This window comes from Symphalangus syndactylus, chromosome 21, assembly GCF_028878055.3.
Source record: "Symphalangus syndactylus isolate Jambi chromosome 21, NHGRI_mSymSyn1-v2.1_pri, whole genome shotgun sequence".
NCBI classification, from domain to species: domain Eukaryota; kingdom Metazoa; phylum Chordata; class Mammalia; order Primates; family Hylobatidae; genus Symphalangus; species Symphalangus syndactylus.
Window position 1 is genome coordinate 71,892,096 of NC_072443.2, and position 21,243 is coordinate 71,913,338.

A 21,243-nucleotide genomic window follows, 5' to 3' on the forward strand; every position below is an offset into this window, starting at 1 on the left:
TAGGCACAGCAGGTACCACACGTATGGGCCGCATCCTGATGGAGCTGACAGTTTATTTTTGCAGTCGGGAGCACAAATCCCTGGCAGTATGACCTTGAGCAGGTGATTCATCCTCTTGGTGCTAAGTTTTCTCATTTTTACAATGGGCATAATAACAGCACCTACTTCAAATGACTGTGGTGAAGGAGATGGTGAATTAATATATGTTAAGTGTCTTGCACAGTGTCTGGCATCCACAAAGCACTATATTCTCTGTTTTATTGTTGTTGTTTTTGTTTTTCATTGTCAAAGGAGGTGAACGAAGCACTAGATTCTTATCACTTTGTGTGATGATTAATGTCATGTGTCAGCTTCACTAGGCCATGTTACCCAGATATTTGCTCCAACCTTGTTCTAGGTGTTTCTATGAAGGTATTTTTAAATGAGATTCACATTTAAATCAATAGACTTTGAGTCAAGCAGATTACCCTCAATAATGTGAGTGGGCCTCACCCAATAAGTTGAAGGCCTTGAGAGAAAGGACTGACCTCCCCCACGGAGGAGGGGATTCTGCCAGCAGACTGTCTTCAAAGTTGAACTGCAATGCCAACTCTTCCCTAAGGTCTCCAGCCTGCTGGGCCACCCTGCAGATGGATTTACCAGCCTCCACTATCACATGAGCCAATGCTTTAAAATCTCAATCTCTCTCTCACCTTTTTATTTCTCTCTGTCATACACATCTATGTGTGTATATATGTGTGTGTACTCATATAAAAGAGATATGTAACTCTGTATTCATCCATAAGTAAGAGTTACTTAAAGCTAAGAGTGAGTCACTGCTACAGAGTAATGTATCTCTCTTATATGAACACACACACACACACACACACACACACGGGTGTATATGTATACGTATCCTACTGGCTCCAATTCTCTGGAGAACCCTGACTAATACACTGTGGGATAATGGCAGCTAGCATTTATTGAGCCCATTCTACATACTGTTTAACACTTCAGATATGATCTTACTTATTCTTCAGAAAATCCCTATTACCAACCACCATTTTACAAAAAAGAAACTGAGCCTAAGAGAAGCCAGTAATTTCTTTGCCCCAGGTCATTCAGCTAGTGTGTAGCAGAGGCAGGATTACTCGAGTGCCTCCCTCACTTCTCCAGTACAAGTAAATACTGTCATTGTTTGAGTATTCCAAGGTTTTGAATGGAGTCATCTGTCTTCAGTATGCCCACAGTGCCAGGTGATGTAGAAATATTTATGTGGCTATTTTAACAACACTTTCAGGCTATTGAGAGATACCAATTGCCAAACAAATTTTGCCCCCCTCTTTTTTTTTCTCTTTCTTTCTTTTTTTGTTTTTTTGAGATAGGGTCTCTCGCCCTGTCACCCAGGCTGGAGTGCAGTGGCATGATCACAGCTCACTGCAGCCTCAACCTCCTTGGCATCAGCCTCGTGAATAGCTAGGACTACAAGCACGGAACCACACCTGGCAGTTTGTTTTTTTTATGTAGACACTCATGTCTCACTGTGTTGCCCAGGCCAATCTCGAACTCCGAGGCTCAAGCAATCCTCCCACCTCGGCCTTCCAAAGTGCTGGGATTACAGGCATGAGCTACCACACCCAGCTGACCACTTCTAATTGTAATTCTTGCCTGGGCTGAACTGTTGAACTGCTTCAGCAAAGCTATTTGCAATACATCAGACAGAAGCTAAGCAGACAGCAAAGAACATGGAGGACACCCAATCCTCTGATACAAGGGCTACCTGGCAGAAGGGAGCAACTTTAATATCTTAGAGTGAAATTAGCCAAGGTGTCATGACCCATTGTGGTTTCTGAGGGAAATAAATCTCTTTTGAGTTACTTGAGGGAAACAGCTGTTTAAAAATGGAGTTTCAAGACCTCTCCTTCCTGTCACTGTGCATATTATGGAATTAGCAAATCCAATCAGGCTTCTTCCAGTAAATAACTGTGACTATTGAATGAAGCTTATCTGAGGGTTTGCCAAGCACATTTAAACCAGTCCGAGAACCATCGGGCAAACCCAAATTAGTTAGCATTCACAATTTCCTTTTATGTGCAAAGCTGTTTCTAAAATTTAAGAGTTCAAAAGAGCTTTGAAGGAATATTTTTATAATCTGGGCCACTGGGTAACATATTAAATTTAGCCTCAACTGGTGATATTTGTCTCTTTAATTATCAGCAATAACAACACTTTAAATTGATATGGTGCTTTTAACTTTGCAAAGAATGGTCAATTTCATTTATCAACTCATCTACTTTGTTGTATCATGCTATAATTTTCAACTGTTAGTCTAAGACAACAGGCTAAGATATTACGAAGAAAGATGGGCTAAGAAGTGTTGTCAATGTCTTTTTTTCTTAAGCTGAATTTAGGTGACGGTGACATGATCTAAAGATACTTTTGTTATCTGAGATAACTTATTGAGTCATCACAGACATAAAATATCTACTTGGTAGTAAATGCATAGAGAACACTTAATGTAGAAAAAAATTTAATTCACATGCACATACTAAGTATAAATATGAAAACCAATGATTGGAAAATGACTGGAGAACTTTCTTTGCTGTTTATCTCTGTCTGCAAGTCTAGGAAATTGAGAGTTTGCTGTACTATTAAATACAATGCTTCAAAAAAATACTACAAAGGGATTAAGAGCAAGCAAAGGGCTTGGCCTCGGCTTTTGAGTGGTCCATGCTGTGCCTGGCTATGGAAGCGTCTTTCTATAAAAAATATTCATATACTCACCATAATAGGAAAGTAATAGTTATGTTGGCAAACCCTTCAACTATAAAACTTGCTAAATGGTGTTTGAAACAGCAGGAGAGCATTTGTCTATACATTTTGTATTACTGTTTTGAATTGTATGGATTAGGATTATATGGCATATTTTAACATTATGTGATGAAGGCAGCAACTCTGACATATATGAGGCTGTAAAACTTATATTTAGATATTTTGCTATATAAGGAGACAAGTTTGCAAAGTGAAATTAATAGAAGGGATGTGTTTGTGCAATTTTGGAAGGTAAATCAAAGAAGTAAAGCTATTCGATGTGGAATTCCCATTCAGGAATAAGACGTGAAGACAGATTAGTCAATGAAAAGTACATGTATACATAAAATATGTACTGGATTGTACTCTCATGTTTGAAAGTAGAAAGGCGTTATCAAAAAACTATAAATGGTATATTAGTGCATCAGAATCAACTCTTATAGCAAGGGATGCTTATACCTGTTGCAAAAAAAATGCTGTCTGTCTGTGATTAGTCAAAGTTCACAATTTGTTTTGTCTCTGTCTATTGTATTTCCATAATTCTATCTATTCCTCTTCCAAATTTGGTGTTGCACAGATCCAAGAAGCAATTTGGAATTTTGTTCTCTTTCAATGTGCTCAGCAAAATTACTACTGTCATTGCCTATTACCCCAAGAATGATATTTCTCTCTCTGTCTCCACTGTATCTTCCATGAGCTCTCTATCTGAAATAGCAGAAGGGAAGACTTCTGTTCTAGCGGCAGAAACCCAGCACCACAGCATTGCACAACTCCAGAGGCAATATTCACACTGTAGTTTAAGTGAATTCCTAGTGTCATTTTTATAGACTACCATGTGAATGGTGCCCTTTGGAGTGTTGCAAATCCTCTGAAATTAATTTCACCTATTAAATTAACAAAAGCTTATAGGGTTATCTCAAGAACACAGGAGGTTCTCTCCACAGTTGGCTTTCTCTCTTCACTTTTATAAGGCCTGACACTTCCATCTCAACCCTGGCTTTGCTTGGCCTCTCAGTGCAGGCACTGACGGGTTGATGGGATTTGGAAATCTAAATGGCCCAACATTGGTCAGGCATCCAACCCATGGTCTAATTAGCTGTGGCCACAGGAGTGGTTTTGTGCCATCTACTTAGCAAGAGACAGAATCTCTGAGAAGGGGTATGGATCAGCCAGGCAACTGGCTGCTGAGCTAGCTGTGGTTACATAGATAACGCTGGATTTTGTCAGGAGAGCAAATACTCTCTAAAAATTTTCTCATTATGCAGAAGTCATTGACTCTATAAGTACTTACTCTTTCCTAATAGTGAAACTGCCATCATCTGGTAAATTGTATTATTTATTCAAAAATTATTTCTTTTTTATTGTACATAGATTGTATTATTTATTCAAAAATAAATAATTTTTGAATAAATAATTTATTTTTAAATAAATTTTGAATAAATAATTTTTGAATAAATAAATTATTTATTTTTGAATAATAATACAATCTACCAGATGATGGCAGTTTCACTGTGAATCGATTATCTCTGTGAATCGATTATCATCTCCTGCCCCATGACTGCAAGTCAGGCGCAGACCTGGGACTTGAGGAAATGCTAGTGAAAACGATTGCTGCTACTTATCAGCAGAGGCCTTAAGGGCCATCATCCTCTTTTCTTGCTGCTCTTCTTCCTCTGCTGTGATAGAAGCAATATTAATATTTAAGGTAAATATCCATATGATTTCAGGTAGTGATATTATTTGGTATTTTTTCTGTCCCTGCCCCTTCACCCTGCCATCTTTTGTTCCTGTTTTTCCTCCCCTGCCTTCTTTGTGGTTATGTTGTGGAAACTCTTGATTCTGTTACATTTTTACAAAGAATGTTGATGGTTTTGTTTTAGCAGGCAATTAACTTAGACAGGCTCAAACTAGGAATTCTCTCTTGTGTATGGAGGGCTGCAGCTCAGATCTCAATTCTGTTCTCTAAGCCTGACCTACAAGCTGCTCTGAGTCTGCCCCATGCACAGATCATTCAGGTGTCAGTACCTGGGGCAGTATTTCCGCACAGAAGGCTTTTGAGGCTCCTCTGCCCTGGCTGTCATCTCTGAGATTCTCTCGTCACTCTCCAGCAGCAGTGGTTGCCCCAGAACCTTTGTTTCTTCAGGCCAAAAAGAGGAGATATTCTCGTGGGTTTTGCCCATCCATGCTGTCTGCAGCCCAAACTCAGACTGAAGTCATGAAAATGGGAAACTCACCCTCTGATAATCCCTCTTCCATGTTTTGACTCCCTCCCAAAATCTGCCTGGTTTTGCTCGCCCTCCAGAGTATTTTGTTTGGAGTTCAGAGCTGTTGCCTGCAAACAGGCCAGGCTCTTAGAAATCTACTCTGTCATACTGAGGTGAAATTCTAAAGCCAGTTCAGGCATATAATAAGAACTAAAAATAAACTTTTGTGGTTGAAAGCCATTAAGACTTGGGGTTATATTTGTTTCTGCAGCCTAACTTACCCAAAACTGGAATGTTGCTTCTTAACCATTTCACATCTATATTTGTGAAACTTATTCAAGGACAAATGAATTTCCCTGAATGTTTCTGATGCTGTGAATTTTGCTTTTCTCCTTCCACTGTTAACATACTTTAAGTGGTACCCTTTCCTTCTTAACTTCCACTGAAATCATGAAGAAGTCTGTTCCTTATGTTTTTGAGAAGATATTCCATGTTCCATGTTTGCACACTCCATCCTTATCACTGAAACTGTGTACGGAATTGGTGGGTTCTTGGTCTCACTGACTTCAAGAATGAAGCCGTGGACCCTCGCGGTGAGTGTTACAGCTCTTAAGGTGGCGCGACTGGAGTTGTTTGTTCCTTTTGATGTTCGGATGTGTTCGGAGTTCCTTCCTTCTGGTCGGCTGGTGGTCTCGCTGGCTTGAGGAGTGAAGCTGTAGACCTTCGCGGTGAGTGTTACAGCTCTTATTAAGGCAGCACGTCTGGAGTTGTTCATTCCTCCCAGTGGACTCGTGGGCTCGCTGGCTTCAGGAGTGAAGCTGCAGACCTTCGCGGTGAGTGTTACAGCTCATAAAAGCAGCGTGGACCCACAGAGCGAGCAGTAGCAAGATTTATTGCAAAGAGCGAAAGAACAAATCTTCCACAGTGTGGAAGCAGACCCGAGCAGGTTGCCACTGCTAGCTCGGGCAGCCTGCTTTGATTCTGTTATCTGGCCCCACCCACGTCCTGCTGATTGGTAGAGCCCAGTGGTCTGTTTTGACAGGGCGCTTATTGGTGCGTTTACAATCCCTGAGCTAGACACAAAGTTCTCCACGTCCCCACCAGATTAGTTAGATACAGAGCATCCATACAAAGGTTCTCCAAGGCCCCACCAGAGTAGCTAGATACAGAGTGTCTATTGGTGCATTCACAAACCCTGAGCTAGACACAGGGTGCTGATTGGTGTGTTTACAAACCTTGAGCTAGATACAGAGTGCCAATTGGTATATTTACAATCCCTGAGCTAGACATAAAGGTTCTCCAAGTCCCCACGAGATTAGCTAGATACAGAGTGTTGACACAAAGGTTCTCCAAGGCCCCACCAGAGCAGCTAGATACAGAGTGTCGATTGGTGCATTCACAAACCCTGAGCTAGACACAGGGTGCTGACTGGTGTGTTTACAAACCTTGAGCTAGATACAGAGTGCCAATTGGTATATTTACAATCCCTGAGCTAGACATAAAGGTTCTCTAAGTCCCCACAAGATTAGCTAGATACAGAGTGTCAACACAAAGGTTCTCCAAGGCCCCACCAGAGTAGCTAGATACAGAGTGTCGATTGGTGCATTTACAATCCCTGAGCTAGACATAAAGGCTCTCCACTTCCCCACCAGATCAGTTAGATACAGAGTGTCGACTGGTGCATTCACAAACCCTGAGCTAGACACAGGGTGCTAATTGGTGTGTTTACAAATCTTGAGCTGGATACAGAGTGCCGATTGGTGTATTTACAATCCCTGAGCTAGACATAAAGGTTCCCCATGTCCCCACCAGACTCAGGAGCCCAGCTGGCTTCACCCAGTGGATCCCACACCGGGGCTGCAGGTGGAGCTGCCTGCCAGTCCTGTGCCGTGCGCCCACACTCCTCAGCCCTTGGGTGGTCAATGGGGCTGGATGCCATGGAGCAGGGGGCGGCGCTCATCGGGGAGGCTCGGGCTGCACAGGAGCCCATGGAGGGGGTGGGAGGCTCAGGCACGGCGGGCCACAGGTCCCGAGCCCTGCCCCACGGGAAGGCAGCTAAGGCCCGGTGAGAAATCGAGCACAGCACCAGTGGGCTGGCACTGCTGGGGGACCCAGTACACCCTCCGCAGCTGCTGGCCCAGGTGCTAAGTCCCTCATTGCCCTGGGTGGGTAGGGCCAGCCGGCTGCTCCGAGTGCGGGGCCCGCCAAGCCCACGCCCACCCGGAACTCCAGCTGGCCCGCAAGCGCCGCACGCAGTCCCAGTTCCTGCTCGGGCCTCTCCCTCCACACCTCCCTGCAAGCTGAGGGAGTCGGCTCTGGCCTTGGCCAGCCCAGAAAGGGGCTCCCCCAGTGTAGCGGTGGGCTGAAGGGCTCCTCAAGTGCCGCCAAAGTGACAGCCCAGGCAGAGGAGGCACCGAGAGCGAGCGAGGGCTGTGAGGACTGCCAGCACGCTGTCACCTCTCAAAACCACAGGGTTTAGCGATCAGGATTCACCATCATCTAAATTGAATACACATCTAGCATACTGTGCTACTGACAGAATTAGTCTTGGCAAATTATGAAACATTTTATTTAAAATGTATGATTAATTGACTTCTGCTAAAGCATAGTAACATAAAAAACCTGTAAAGAAGGGGTAAAAACAAACGAGGCAAAGGAAAGCATTTTTCTTGGAATTGTCATTTCAATGTCCACTTCCTTAGAAATGATTCCATAAAAAGCATGCCTCTGTTCATATAATATAACCAAGCAGCTCTCTGGCATAGATGTTAAGTGTTATGATATCGCCTTTAATAAAATGCAAGATTCTAAATATGCAACCTTCAAAATTAGTTTAAAAACTCTACTTCTCTTAGTTGATGAAAATCATGAAAAAAAGAAATACACACGTACACATTTTTATTTATATATTTTTCCCTAAGTTGATTACTTTCCAGTCTAGCATCTAATTGGTAACAAAAATCTCTTTATAAAAGTCAAAATCTTTATACAAAAATCTCTTTATAAAAGTCTATGGGGGGGGTTTTAGATTAGAAAAGCCTTTTTGAAATTCATGACAATCTTTTAGTATTATCAATTTCCACTTATATTACCAGAAAGTATGGGAGGCTGACAACAAGAGATGTCCTATAGTCATCTTCACAGCTTCCTCTTTTTTGTTTGAACATTTATCTATAATTATTTTGTAAATAGCCTGTACATATATTTATATAGCTCAAATTATGATTTCTTTTTTTATTTATGTATTTTCATCAGATTCTATCATTTATTCAACCAACATGTATTGAATGGCCACTTTGGGCCAAGCACTGTGGCTGCAGGAGTGAACAAGACAAAGCTGCAGCCTTCATGGTTCTCTTCCCTTTTTTTTTTCTTTTTTCTTTTTTTAAGATTGGAGTCTTGCTCTGTTGCCAGGCTAGCATGCAGTGGTGTGATCTTGGCTCACTGCAACCTCCGCCTCCCACGTTCAAGCGATTCTCCTGCCTCAGCCTCCTGGGTAGCTGAGACTACAGGTCCGCACCACTACGCCCAGCTAATTTTTGTATTTTTAGTACAGACAAGGTTTCACCATGTTGGCCAAGATGGTCTTGATCTCTTGACCTCGTGATCCACCCTCCTCAGTCTCCCAAAGTGCTGGGATTGGTTCTTCCTTCTGTAGGGGAGGCAGACAGCAACCAGTGGCACGAATACAATCACTTCAAGTTGTCAAATATGCTATGCAGAAATGTAAAGCAGGATAAGGGGTCAAAACCTACTGGAATGCTTACTTGCTCTATAATTTATTTACCTTTGTATCATTCTGAATTACAGTAACTGCTTTGAATTATAAGTAATCCCTGCATAAAAGATGAATGTTTATCTACATTTTGCTTCCACTCACCCCAAATTCCACCATGCTACTGATGCTGCCCTTCCTGAGGAAACCAAAGACTTTCTCATCTCTAAGTTCATTGAACATCTCTCACGCTTTTCCTAAGTTGACTCCTTTGCGCATCTCTCACTGTTGCTCATTCGCCAAAATATTGCTCCTGCCCTGGGGTCACCTCTGGCCATGCTTTCTCTGCATCCTCTGGAATCTTCCCTTCTTCTGGTAGTGTACTCATTATGCATTCACACTGAGGAGCCTGGGAGGGCCGGGTCCTGTACCCTTTCCTTTTTAAAATATTCACCTTCAGGCATCTTATGCATCCCTCATGCCTGCTACATTACCCACATATACTCCAGTGACTCAAAAACTCGTGTCTCCAGCTGAGGCATTGCTCACAAACTCCAGACTAATGCCACCAGCTGCCTTAGGACACTTCTCCTTGGATGTGCCTTGGGCTTCTGACATTCAATTAGTTCAACACTGAGCTCAGCATCCCACTTAGTCTCCACGCACCCCACTCAACCATTCCCCATCACAGAAAGTGGCACCACCATCTACTCCTCAGCTGCCTAAGCCAGAAAGCAGGTGCCATCCGCTCCCTCACCCTTCTCATCTTCTTAATTACAAAATACAGTGAAACTGACTCCCTTAATATTGCTCAGATATATCCACCTGGCTTCATCCTCATTCATACTCCCTTAGACCAGGCCACAGGGTGACAGACACACTCTCAGATTTGCTAATTTCAATCCACCCCCACCCTGCAGCCAGGATGAACCATCTGAGCTCTTCATCTGATTGAAGCGTCCTAGGCTTGAAGTTCATTATAGCTTGTCTCGGGGAAAAAGACTATCGGACATTAGCCTATGCACCATTGCAGATTCTTTCAATTTCTTCATTTCTGAAGAAGCTCAGCTTGGCCATGGATGAACACCCCAAGCTGCCTGGGGCCCAAGTTGAAGCCGTGGGCCAGTTGAGTCTACACACCAACCTCTGCTTTGAGTCATCCCTCCACTTCCAGAATGGGATGAAATGTCACATGATGGAGCATGACATCTGGCTTCCTGGGCAGCCTCCGAGCACCAGATGCTGCAACCCAGAAGTGTGGGGAAATTAACTCCCCATGGATGCTCCCTAAATAAGGGAAAACAGGAGGTAGAATGTAGCTGGGCAGATTAATCCCTCCTTCTTTCTATTTTCATGGCCTACTACAAGACGGTTTCTTCCCACAGCCTTTCCAGAGCAGTCCCATGTCCCAGGCAGACTCACCTGCTGAGCCACCTGCTATGCCTCTTTTCAGCTCCTTTTAACATGGTGGCCCCACAGCAGTGTGTGACAGTTTCCTCACCATGCTTGGCTTCTTTATTTGCCATACTTCCCTCTTTAACTTACCTTTTAAACCTTGGACTTGCACCTCCTGAATTGTCAGCACTTTAGTTTTTGACTCAGGCTCTACTTTCTGGAGGACCTGGCCTTAGACAACAGCTGAACTTCTTGGCCACTGCCTGCATCACTGACTTCATCTCTCTTTCTATGTACTGAACCCTTTCCTAGTACCACCCCCTGCAGTGTCACAGATGTGACACATTCTTTCTTTCCTCTTCCAGGCCTTTGGATATGACCTCTCACCGCTCTCTTGGGGAAATCTTAGGTCTCACCTAGGAAGCATTGTTTTAGACTACTGTTGCATCAGACTGGTTCAGGTACCATGTTTAGATGCCCATGGCACGCTGTGCCTTCCTGAGAAAGGGCTTATCCCTCTTGTTTACTTGTTTGTCTTCTCCACTTGGCAGGAAGTTATTCACTATGTAGCACCTGCTTGAATGCCCGACACGTAGTGTCCAATAAATATTTGATGAATGATTGGATAAACGAATACATGTTTTCAAAAGGAGACAAGTTCCCTGGAAAAGGTACACAAGCAAGAAAATTATGCAAGTGTTCAATTTTTGTCTGTGAAAGCCTTAGTATACTTTTTAAAAAACTGAAGCATATTACATTTCACTTTTTTCTTTCTCACTATGAATCTTCATAGAAGTAAATACTGTAAAGTATAGTTTAAGGGGTAGGGGTTTGTTGTTTGTTTGTAAAAATTTATGGAGTACAAGTATAATTTTGTTACTTGTATAGATTGTAGTGGTGAAGTCAGGGCTTCTAGGGTATCCATCAACCCAAATTATGTACAGTACGCCCATTAAGAAATTTCTCATCATCCACTCCTTTCCATACCCCATCCTTCTAAGTCTCCCATGTCTGTCTTTCCATACTCTATGCCCTTGTGTACACATTATTTAGTTCCCACTTATAAGCGAAAACATGTGGTATTTATCTCTCTATTTCTGAGTGGTTTCACTTAAGCTGATGGTCTCCAGTTCCATCCATGTTGCTATGGAAAACACGACTTCATTCTTTTCTATGTCTGATTAGTATTCCATTGTGTATACATACCACAGTTTCTTTATCCATTCTTCTATTGATGGAAATGGTTAGGTTTCATGGGTAGGTGTAAGTCCGGTTCCAAAACTAGACCTTTGTGTTCAAATCCCAGCTCTTCCACTGACCCGTTTTGGGTTTAGTGTGTGTGTATGTATGTAACTTGACATATACCTGGTTTCCTCTTGTGAAACATGAAGTAAATAATAGTCTCCACCTCATAGGATTGTTGAGAGGGTAAATAGCTAATATAGCTGAAGGGCTTGGCCTATGTCTTGACACAGTGCTGAAGAAGGTATTGGCTACCATTACTATTATTATTCAAAGAGGATACTTTTCGTTTCATCTCCTACATAATTTTGCAGCCCACTAGGTAGGATATTTCTGGCTGTAAGGCTTGGAAAAACCCATCCTAAATGACATAAAAAATAAGGTGGCTGTGCATGGTGGCTCAAGCCTATAATCCCAGCACTTTGTGAGGCCAAGGCAGGTGGGTGGCTTAAATTCAGGAGTTGGAGACCAGCCTAGGCAACATAGTGAAATCCTATCTGTTAAAAAAAGTAGCCAGGTGTGGTGGCGCATGTCTGTAGTCCCAGCTACATGAGGGGCTGAGACAGGAGGCTCATTTCAGCCTGGGAGGTTGAGGCTTCAGTGAGCCCTTTTGGTGCCACTGCACTCTAGCCTAGGCAACAAAATGAGACCCTGTCTTAATAATAATAATAATAATGAAATGGCCAGGCTCAGTGGCTCATGCCTATAATCCCAGCACTTTGGGAGGCCAAGGAGGGAGGGTTGCTTGAGGCCAGGAGTTCAAGACCAGCATGGGCAGCATGGTGAAACCCCATATCTACAAAACACTTTAAAAATTAGCCAGATGTGGTGGCACACGTCTGTAGTCCCAGCTACTCAAGAGGCTAAGGTAGGAGGATCACTTGATCCTGGGAGGTCAAGGCTGCAGTGAGCCCAGATCACACCACTGCACTCCAGCCTAGGCAACAGAGAAAGACCTTGTCTCAAAAATAAATAAAAAATAAGACAGTAAGGAAATGTATTATCTTACCTAACTGGAAGGAGTCGCGCCGTCAGTAGCTGAAAGATGTCATCAGATACCTGGCTCTCTCCATCTTTCTCATGATGGTATAAGCCTCATTTCCAAGTGCCTCATAATAACAAGACGGTTGTCAGTGGCAACTGGAGCTACATACTTCTTTGTTCTCAACTACCTGGTGAAAAATGGAAAAACCACATCTCCAAGTGTGTAATATAAATGTTTCCTTCATTCTGATTGAAGCAGTACTAGTCACAGGACCAATGAGTCATGGAGGCAGGTGATGGGGGAATGGCACATGCCGATAGCCTCCTTAAGATTCACTCCTGGCCTGGCGTGGTGGCTCACGCCTGTAATCCCAGCACTTTGGGAGGCCAAGGTGGGCAGATCACAAGGTCAGGACATCGAGACCCTCCTGGCCAACATGGTGAAACCCTGTCTCACTAAAAATACAAAAAATTAGCCAGTCATGGTGGTGGGTGCCTGTAGTCCCAGCTACTTGGGAGGCTGAGGCAGGAGAATCGCTTGAACCAGGGAGGCAGAGGTTACACTGAGACGAGATTGTGCCACTGCACTCCAGCCTGGAATTCATGTTTTCACTTATAAGTGGGAACTAAATAATGTGTACACAAGGGCATAGAGTATGGAAAGACAGACATGGGAGACTTAGAAGGATGGGGTATGGAAAGGAGTGGATGATGAGAAATTTCTTAATGGGCGTAATGTACATAATTTGGGTTGATGGATACCCTAGAAGCCCTGACTTCACCACTACGAAATCTATACAAGTAACAAAATTATACTTGTACTCCATAAAAAAAAAAAAAAAAAAAGATTTACTTTTAGAGTCTCGGGTCGCATTCTTCTAAGTTCTACTTGGTCAGAATCAGAGTTGTGTTAGGAAGAAAGACACGAGTGAATGGAGGCAGGGCAATCAGTGTTCACCACATGTACTATTGCTCTCAGAAAATATGGAGATGTCTCTTTTTTCATATTTTAAAAAACTTCTCAATATTTAATGTTTTTTAAGTTTTAAATTTTTGGAAATAATTGTTTTGTTTTGTTTGTTTTTAGAAAAAGGATCTCACTCCGTTGCCCAGGTAAGAGTGCCGTGGCGTGATGGTAGCTTACTGCAGTCTCTGACTTCTGGGCTCAAACAGTCCTTCCGCCTCAGCCTCACAAAGTGCTGGGATTACAGGCATGAGAGAGGATGAATTCTAACACGTTACATTGTGGTTAGAAACTATGTTACCAGATGTAAGAAAAAAAATTACATCTTCATATGTGTATTTTATATATTTATAGCTAGCATTTATTGAGTGATAGCTTTGTGCCAATGGTTGCTTTGGGCCAGATCTGGCTTTGTGCCAGATAATCACTCAGATACTATTGAGTGACTGCTTTGTGCCAGATACTACCCATCATTTCCATCAGCCTTCACAAATACCCTTATTTATTTCCTCAGAAAATACTTATGAAGCCCCTACCGTACTTCAGGCACTGTCTTGTCACTGGGAATATAGCAACAGCAGGAAAAGACCAAGACCCATTCCCTCATGGAAACTACATTCGAGAAATAGGAAACTGTGGCTGAGAGGGATTGAGTGAGTTGCCCAAAGTTACAGAGCTTGAATATAGCAGAGTCGAGATTTGAACTTGAGAAGTCTAATCTAACTCCAAAGCCAAGAATGGGTGTATTAGTCTGTTCTTGCACTACTATAAAGAAATACCTGAGACTGGGTAATTTATAAAGAAAAGAGGTTTAATTGGCTCGTGATTCCTCAGGCTTTACAGGAAGCATACTGGCTTCTGCTTTTGGGGTGGCCTCAGGAAATGTACAATCCTGGCAGAATGTGAAGGGGAAGCAGGCACGTCTTACATGGCCACCGTAGGAGGAAGAGAGAAATGGGGGAGGTGCCACACAGCTTTAAACAACCAGATCTTGTGAGAACTCACTCGCTGTACTGTACCAAGGGGGGATGGTAGTAAACCATTCATGAGAAACCCGCCCTCATGATCCAATCACCTCCCGCAAGTCCCACCTCTAGCACTGGGAGTTGTAATAATTCCAGTTCTCAGCCGATGGCAGCCTTCCTTCTTTCAAGCCTTGACTTTTCAGGGGAGAGCTCTCCGGGGCCTGGAGGAGGCATTGCTCCAGGGGTCAGGCACCACGCCCCACAGTGGAATCACTGCTTGAGAGCACCCAGAACAATGAAAGGCAGCCTGCGAGCCAGGGGAGGGTCCACTCACACCAAGGGTGTATGGAGCAAACTGCATAAGCATTGAGGCCCCAGGAGAGATTTGCACAGGAGATGCAGGCGTCCAGTATGATCAAATCCCTCTCCCCAGACCTCCAGCTATCGTTTGTAGTAACCGAAGTTAACATTACCTGATGCTTTGCTTCTGGGAAACCAGTGTGCACAACCTCCTCACAAAAAGTAAGGGTTTGGCTGGGCTTGGTGGCTCACACCCGTAATCCCAGCACTTTGGGAGGCCAAGGCAGGTGAATCACCTAAGGTAAGGAGATCGAGACCAGCCTGGCCAACATGGCGAAACCCCATCTCTACAAAAAATACAAAAATTAGCCAGGTGTGGTGCTGCACACCTGTAATCCCAGCTACTCAGGAGGCTGAGGCAGGAGAATCGCTTGAAACCGGGAGATGCAGGTTGCAGTGAGCCGACATCATGCCATTGCACTCTAGCCTGGGCAACAAGAGCAAAACTGCATCTCCAAAAAAAAAGAAAAAGAAAAAAAGGGTTTGTGGCATGTAGTGGGGCGAGACTTTCAGATTTCTGAGCAGGAACCTAAGCTGATCGAAGCACTGCCCACATTAAAAATGCCTGGTCCCTGTCATATTGTAGTGATCCGTGACCTTAAATTTAAGTATTCAACTTTCACCAGGTTATTTTGAATTTGAGTTCTGCTAGATAGAATCAAACCTATGTAAGGCTGGGCACGGTAGCTCACGCCAGTAAATCCCAGCACTTTGGGAGGCCAAGACAGGTGGATCATTGAGGTCAGGAGTTTGAGACGAGCCTGACCAACATGGTGAAACCGTGTCTCTACTAAAAATATAAAAAAATTAGCCGGCATGGTGGTGCACACCTGTAATCCCAGCTACTCAGGAGACTGAGGTAGGAGAATTGCTTGAACCCAGGAGGTGGAGATTGCAATCAGCCGAGATCACTCCACAGCACCCCAGCCTGGGTGACAGGGGGAGACTCTGTCTTATAAAAAAATAAAAAGAATCAAACGTATGTTACTAACTGTTACTGAATCATCTGAATTTGACTGGCTTCAAAAGTGTCTTTCCAATAGGACTGTTTGTTTAATTGGGTTTAATATTATGGATTTTTCAACCAGTCTTGAAGAAGTTTTCAAGCACCCACTATGTGTCAGGCGCTATGCTAGGCACTGGGTGAATTAAAAAGGCATAGTCTGGTCCCCGGAAGCAGACTCAGAGATAAAGATTTCTGTGAAATTGATTTATGAAGGCAGTGTCTCCTGGGAACACTGGGCAAAGTAAGAGTAGGGGAACAGCGCAAAGCAAGAGGAAGAAGCCCACCAGAGTGGCGATCTCAAACCAAAGGCCAGACTCCACCTGATCCTGCAGGGACCTCCGGAGAGTCAACTGCATCTAAAGGTTTTTCCTGACTCAAGATAAAGGAGCTGGGCTTTCATTGCTGTGTTAGCAGGTCATTGGCTACAGGTTACGGGGATAAAAGCACTCGGGCATTGCTGGCCCTCTGCACAAGCAGAGCAGGGCCTCTCTGGTAGCCTGACAGCAGTTCTGTTGCAGGTCCCACTGACATAGCAAAAGAACAATGCAGCCAAAGAAGGAGAACATGGAAATGGTAAAGGAATGTGAGGGCTTCTGAGCTGAGCATCAGCAGTGGCTGCTACAAGGTCCTTAAAAGATGGGGGGGCTGGGTGCTCACACCTGTAATCCTAGCACTTTGGGAGGCCGAGGCAGGTGGATCACTTGAGGTCAGGAGTTCGAGACCAGCCTGGCCAACATGGTGAAACCCCATCTCTACTAAACATACAAAAAAAGTAGCTGGGCATGATGGCTGATGCCTGTTATGCCAGCTACTCAGGAGGCTGAGGGATGAGAATCGCTTGAACCTAGGAGGTGGAGGTCGCAGTGAGCTGAGATCACACCACAGCACTCCAGCCTGGGTGACAGAGAGAGACTCTGCCTTTAAATAATAATAATAATAATAATAATAATATTTTACCAGCTATCTGGGCATCCCTTCTCCCAGTCAGGTTGACACATAAAGTTAACCATTATATCTGCCATTATCAAATGCAATACATGCAGCATAGGAAATAAATAAAGTGCAATTTTGTAAGTACCTATTTGGGAAGAGGCAGACATTCTCAACCTGCAAGCACTCTAACCTTTCCCCTTTCCCTGACTCCCCAACTAGACATAGGCCCCGTACTGGTGATGGAGCAGCCATGGTGCCCCCAACCAGGAGCTATGTGTGAGGACCAAGGTTCCAAGAATGACTGGGTGGGAAGATGGAAGAAGCCCCTGCCTCTGATGGCATAATGGAGCAAGGGCACCAGCCCTGGGCTGCTGTCTCCAGATTGCTTTTATGTGAGGAAAACAATACCAATGGTAAAAAGCCAGAGGACGTTAGATTTTCTGTTTCATGCAGCTGAACTTAATCCTAGCTGGTCTCCAAGCCTTGGAGGAAGGGCTGGCCTTAGAGAGGTGAGAGCACTTGTTTAATTTCACAGGAAGAAGAAGCAGAGGGTAAATGCAAAAGTAGGGAAGAGGCTTCTCACACTAGCTTTTTAATAGAGGTAGAGATAATTATGACACTCTAATAAAGGAGCACTCAACACAGTAAGTGAAAGGGCATGGCTTATGATCTCTGTGGGAGTCTTCACCTGCAGAAAGCTGGTTCATTTAACCCAGGGCTTTTCAATCTCGGCACTATGGATGTTTGGGATGGTTAATCCTTTGCTGTAGGGGGCTGTCCCATGTAGTGCTGGATGTTTAGTAGCATCCTGGCCTCTACTCACAGTAGCACCTCCCCCAAGATGTGACAAACAAAAAACGTCTCCAGACATGGCCAAATGTCCCCTGGGGGACAACATCACCCCCAGTTGCAAATCACTAGTTTAGCCTGTGAACTTATTCTCTCAGAAAGATATTTAAAACCTAGAAGAGTTTTTTGGTTTTTCTGCTTTTTGGTTTTTTGGTGGGAGGAAGGAATGAGGAAGTGAGGGAGATGTTGGTTAAAGGATACAAAATTTCAGTTAAATAGGAGAAATAAGTTCAAGAGATCTATTATACAACATGGTGACTATAGTTAATAACAATGGCTGGGCACAGTGGCTCACGCCTATAATCCCAGCACGCTGGGAGGCCAAAGTGGGTGGATCACCTGAGGTCAGGAGTTTGAGACCAGCCTGGCCAACATGGTGAAACCCTATCTGTACCAAAAAAAAAAAAATTAGCTGGGCATGGTGGCACATGCCTGTGATCCCATCTACTTGGGAGGCTGAAGCAGGAGAATCACATGAACCTGGGAGGCAGAGGGTGTGGTGAGCTGAGACTGTGCCACTGCACCCTAGCCTAGGTGACAGAGCAAAACTCCATCTCAAAAAACAAACAAACAAAAATATGTGACGTAATGCATATGGTAATTCACTCAGTTTAGCCATTCTGCATGTATACATATTTCAAAACAACATGCTATATGTGAAATATACAATTTTTACTTATCAATTTAAATAATTTTTATTTGACATGAAATTGACAGCAAGCTATATTACTCCTATATTTGTGGTTATTTTTTAAAAAACGCATTGTATCAAGCAACCAAGTATTATTTTAATTATCTACAAACTTTATAATTATTGACAAATTATATCCAAACTGTAAGGAAGCTGAAAAAATAATCTTCTTTTGGTTCTAAAGGTCTACCACCTTCCTTTAATTAAACATCAAAAACAAAAAATGGCAACTAGAAAAATATATAGTAATATCAATCACAGAACAAATTCACTATAAATGAACCTTAGCTAAGTCATTTCCCACTATACATCCACAATTTCCACATCTATAAATGGAGACGCTTATGCAAGAAAGCCCAGAAGTTTCTTCCTCCTTTAAAATTAAAATCATTCCATGATTCACTGCACAATTTTTGAGTTATGCTGGACCTTAAATTATGATTCCATGTACAAAAATGTGATTTACATGCAAATTTGAGGAAAACAGGTCTATAGAAAGAGGCATCCTGGCCAGGCACGGTGGCTCAAGGCTGTAATCCCAGCACTTTGGGAGGTCGAAGCAGATGGATTACTTGAGGTCAAAAGTTCGAGACCAGGCTGACTAACATGGTCAAACCCCATCTCTACTAATAATACAAAAAAATTAGCAGGGTGTGTTGGTGCGCGTCTGTAGTCCCAGCTACTTGGGAGGCTGAGGCAAGAGAATTGCTTGAACTTGGGAGGTGGAGGCTGCAGTGAGCTGAGATCACACCACTGCACTCCAGCCTGAACAACAGAGTGAGACTCCATTTTAAAAAAAAAAAAAAAAAGAATGAGGCATACTATGTTTTTTCTTCCAGAGGTTCTGTTGAAGAATATAATTATTTTAAGGTAGGAAAATCATCATTGATTAAAAAATTCTACAAAGTAATTGTGCTATCATTGATTCAAGGTCAGGTTTTTACATTGTTATCTTCTGAAAGCATTCATTATGAGCTTCTTTGCATCCTTTTACAACTGACATGACCAGAGTCAAAGAGAATATGGCAAGAAAAGGTCAGTAAATGCTGAGGTGAATCAATTTGCATAAGAAAAAAAAAAAGGAGATCGTTGTTTCCATGGCTTCTAATAGAAGCACAGAGAGAAATGTGAAAAATAAAAACTAGTTTGCTGTGGCAAACAAAATAAACTGATCTATAAATATATCATAATTTTAGTTCCATAAAATCTCATTGTTCAGTGGTGATCTTTATTATGAGTAATCATGAGTTGCTTTTTGTTTGTTTCTGGCTTTTTTTCTGCTGATCTCTGTGCCACATGTCTCTGAAATAGCACCTACTAATTTCTTTTTTATCTCATTCTGGTATATAGAGAATATATGTAGTCATCAAGTAGGAAGTTAGATGCATAACTATCCAATTTCAACATATAAAGTACATTTACAGAGTCAAAGAAGATGGTATAAAAAATGAGAACCCAAAGATAAAGTCCTCAGCAATGTTTTCCTTGGGAAAGAGAATAGTTCATGTTTAAGACACTATATGTTTTCCTAAGAGGCTGAGAAGTCCCTCTTACGGGCAGTTATGTTGCTTCTTGAGTCCTGGAGAGATATAAAGGGCACGTCGGTCACTGATGGGTGTGTACAGAGTAACCCTGCTTTGCTCAGAAGTGGGACAACGGCTCTTGCCTTTGCCACTGCAGCATCCATCCCCTCTTCCTTTGTTAACCTTTATTTTCCTTAGAAGAACCACCCCCACTTACCCTCAATTCAGGTGGTCAGAGTGGAACTACCCCCATATGTATAGCATCGGCAGACACTTCCACATTGCAAGCCCATCCAATAAGCATATTCCATCCCTGTGGCCAGAGTGATTCATTCAGAATGAACACCTAACCCAAAATGGTCCACAGAGACTCAGTCCTGGGATTCCTGCTGAGCTGATTGAAAGAAGGGGAGAGGAGTTAGAACCCTCCTTCCAAGAAATGAGGAACAGAGAGGGTGTTGACCTGAGCTGTTGGGACTACCTCACGGGAGGATGAAACAGAGACTAACCCAAGCCAACACAAACCATGAGGGAAGACCAGCTTGAACCTACCCCTCATCCTTTGGGATTCTAGAGGATGTAAATTCTTTCCCTTTGCTTAAGCCAGTTTGAGTTGGGTTTCATTGCTTGCAATTGAAAGATTCCTGAGGAAGTCAAAAAAGTCAAGTTCTGCAAGAACCTAGAGAAGTGTTCATAGCCCAGAGATATTTGTGCAATGAAGTAAAGAAAAATCCATGTTTTTTTTTTTTTCAGAGATCTGTACATAGCTTGCAAAACTATGAGGAAAAATTAGGAAATGGTTAACACACAAAAGTACTCAGAAAAGGGGCCGGGCGCAGTGGCTCACGCTTGTAATCCCAGCACTTTGGGAGGCCGAGGCGGGCGGATCACAAGGTCAGGAGATCGAGACCACGGTGAAACCCCGTCTCTACTAAAAATACAAAAAAATTAGCCGGGCGTGGTGGCGGGCGCCTGTAGTCCCAGCTACTCGGAGAGGCTGAGGCAGGAGAATGGCGTGAACCCGGGAGGCGGAGCTTGCAGTGAGCCGCGATTGCGCCACTGCACTCCAGCCTGGGTGACAGAGCGAGACTCCCGTCTCAAAAAAAAAAAAAAAAAAAAAAAAAAAAAATGTACTCAGAAAAGTGCTTAGCTCTAGGGTGAAGGAAAAATGCATATGTGGGGAGGGGCACACACGGGCTTCCAAAGCCCTGGCGGTGTTCAAATGCCAAAGCTGAGTATTGGCCACAAGGTACTTCTTCTTCTTCTTCTTCTTCTTCTTCTTCTTCTTCTTCTTCTTCTTCTTATTATTATTATTATTATTATTATTATTATTATTATTATTATTAGAGGCAGGATCTCCCTCAGTTTCCCAGGCTGGGGTGCAGAAGCACTATTAACTTGCTGTAACATCAAACTCCTGGGCTCAAGTGATCCTCCCACTTTAGCCTTCTGAGTAGCTAGGACTACAGGTGTGTACCACCACCCCTGGCTAATGTTTTCTACTTTTGTGGAGACAAGTCTCACAGTGTTGACCAGGCTTGTCTCAAACTCCCGGCCTCAAGTGATTCTCCTACCTTAGCCTCCCAAAGCTCTAAGATTATAGGCATGAGCTACTACACCTA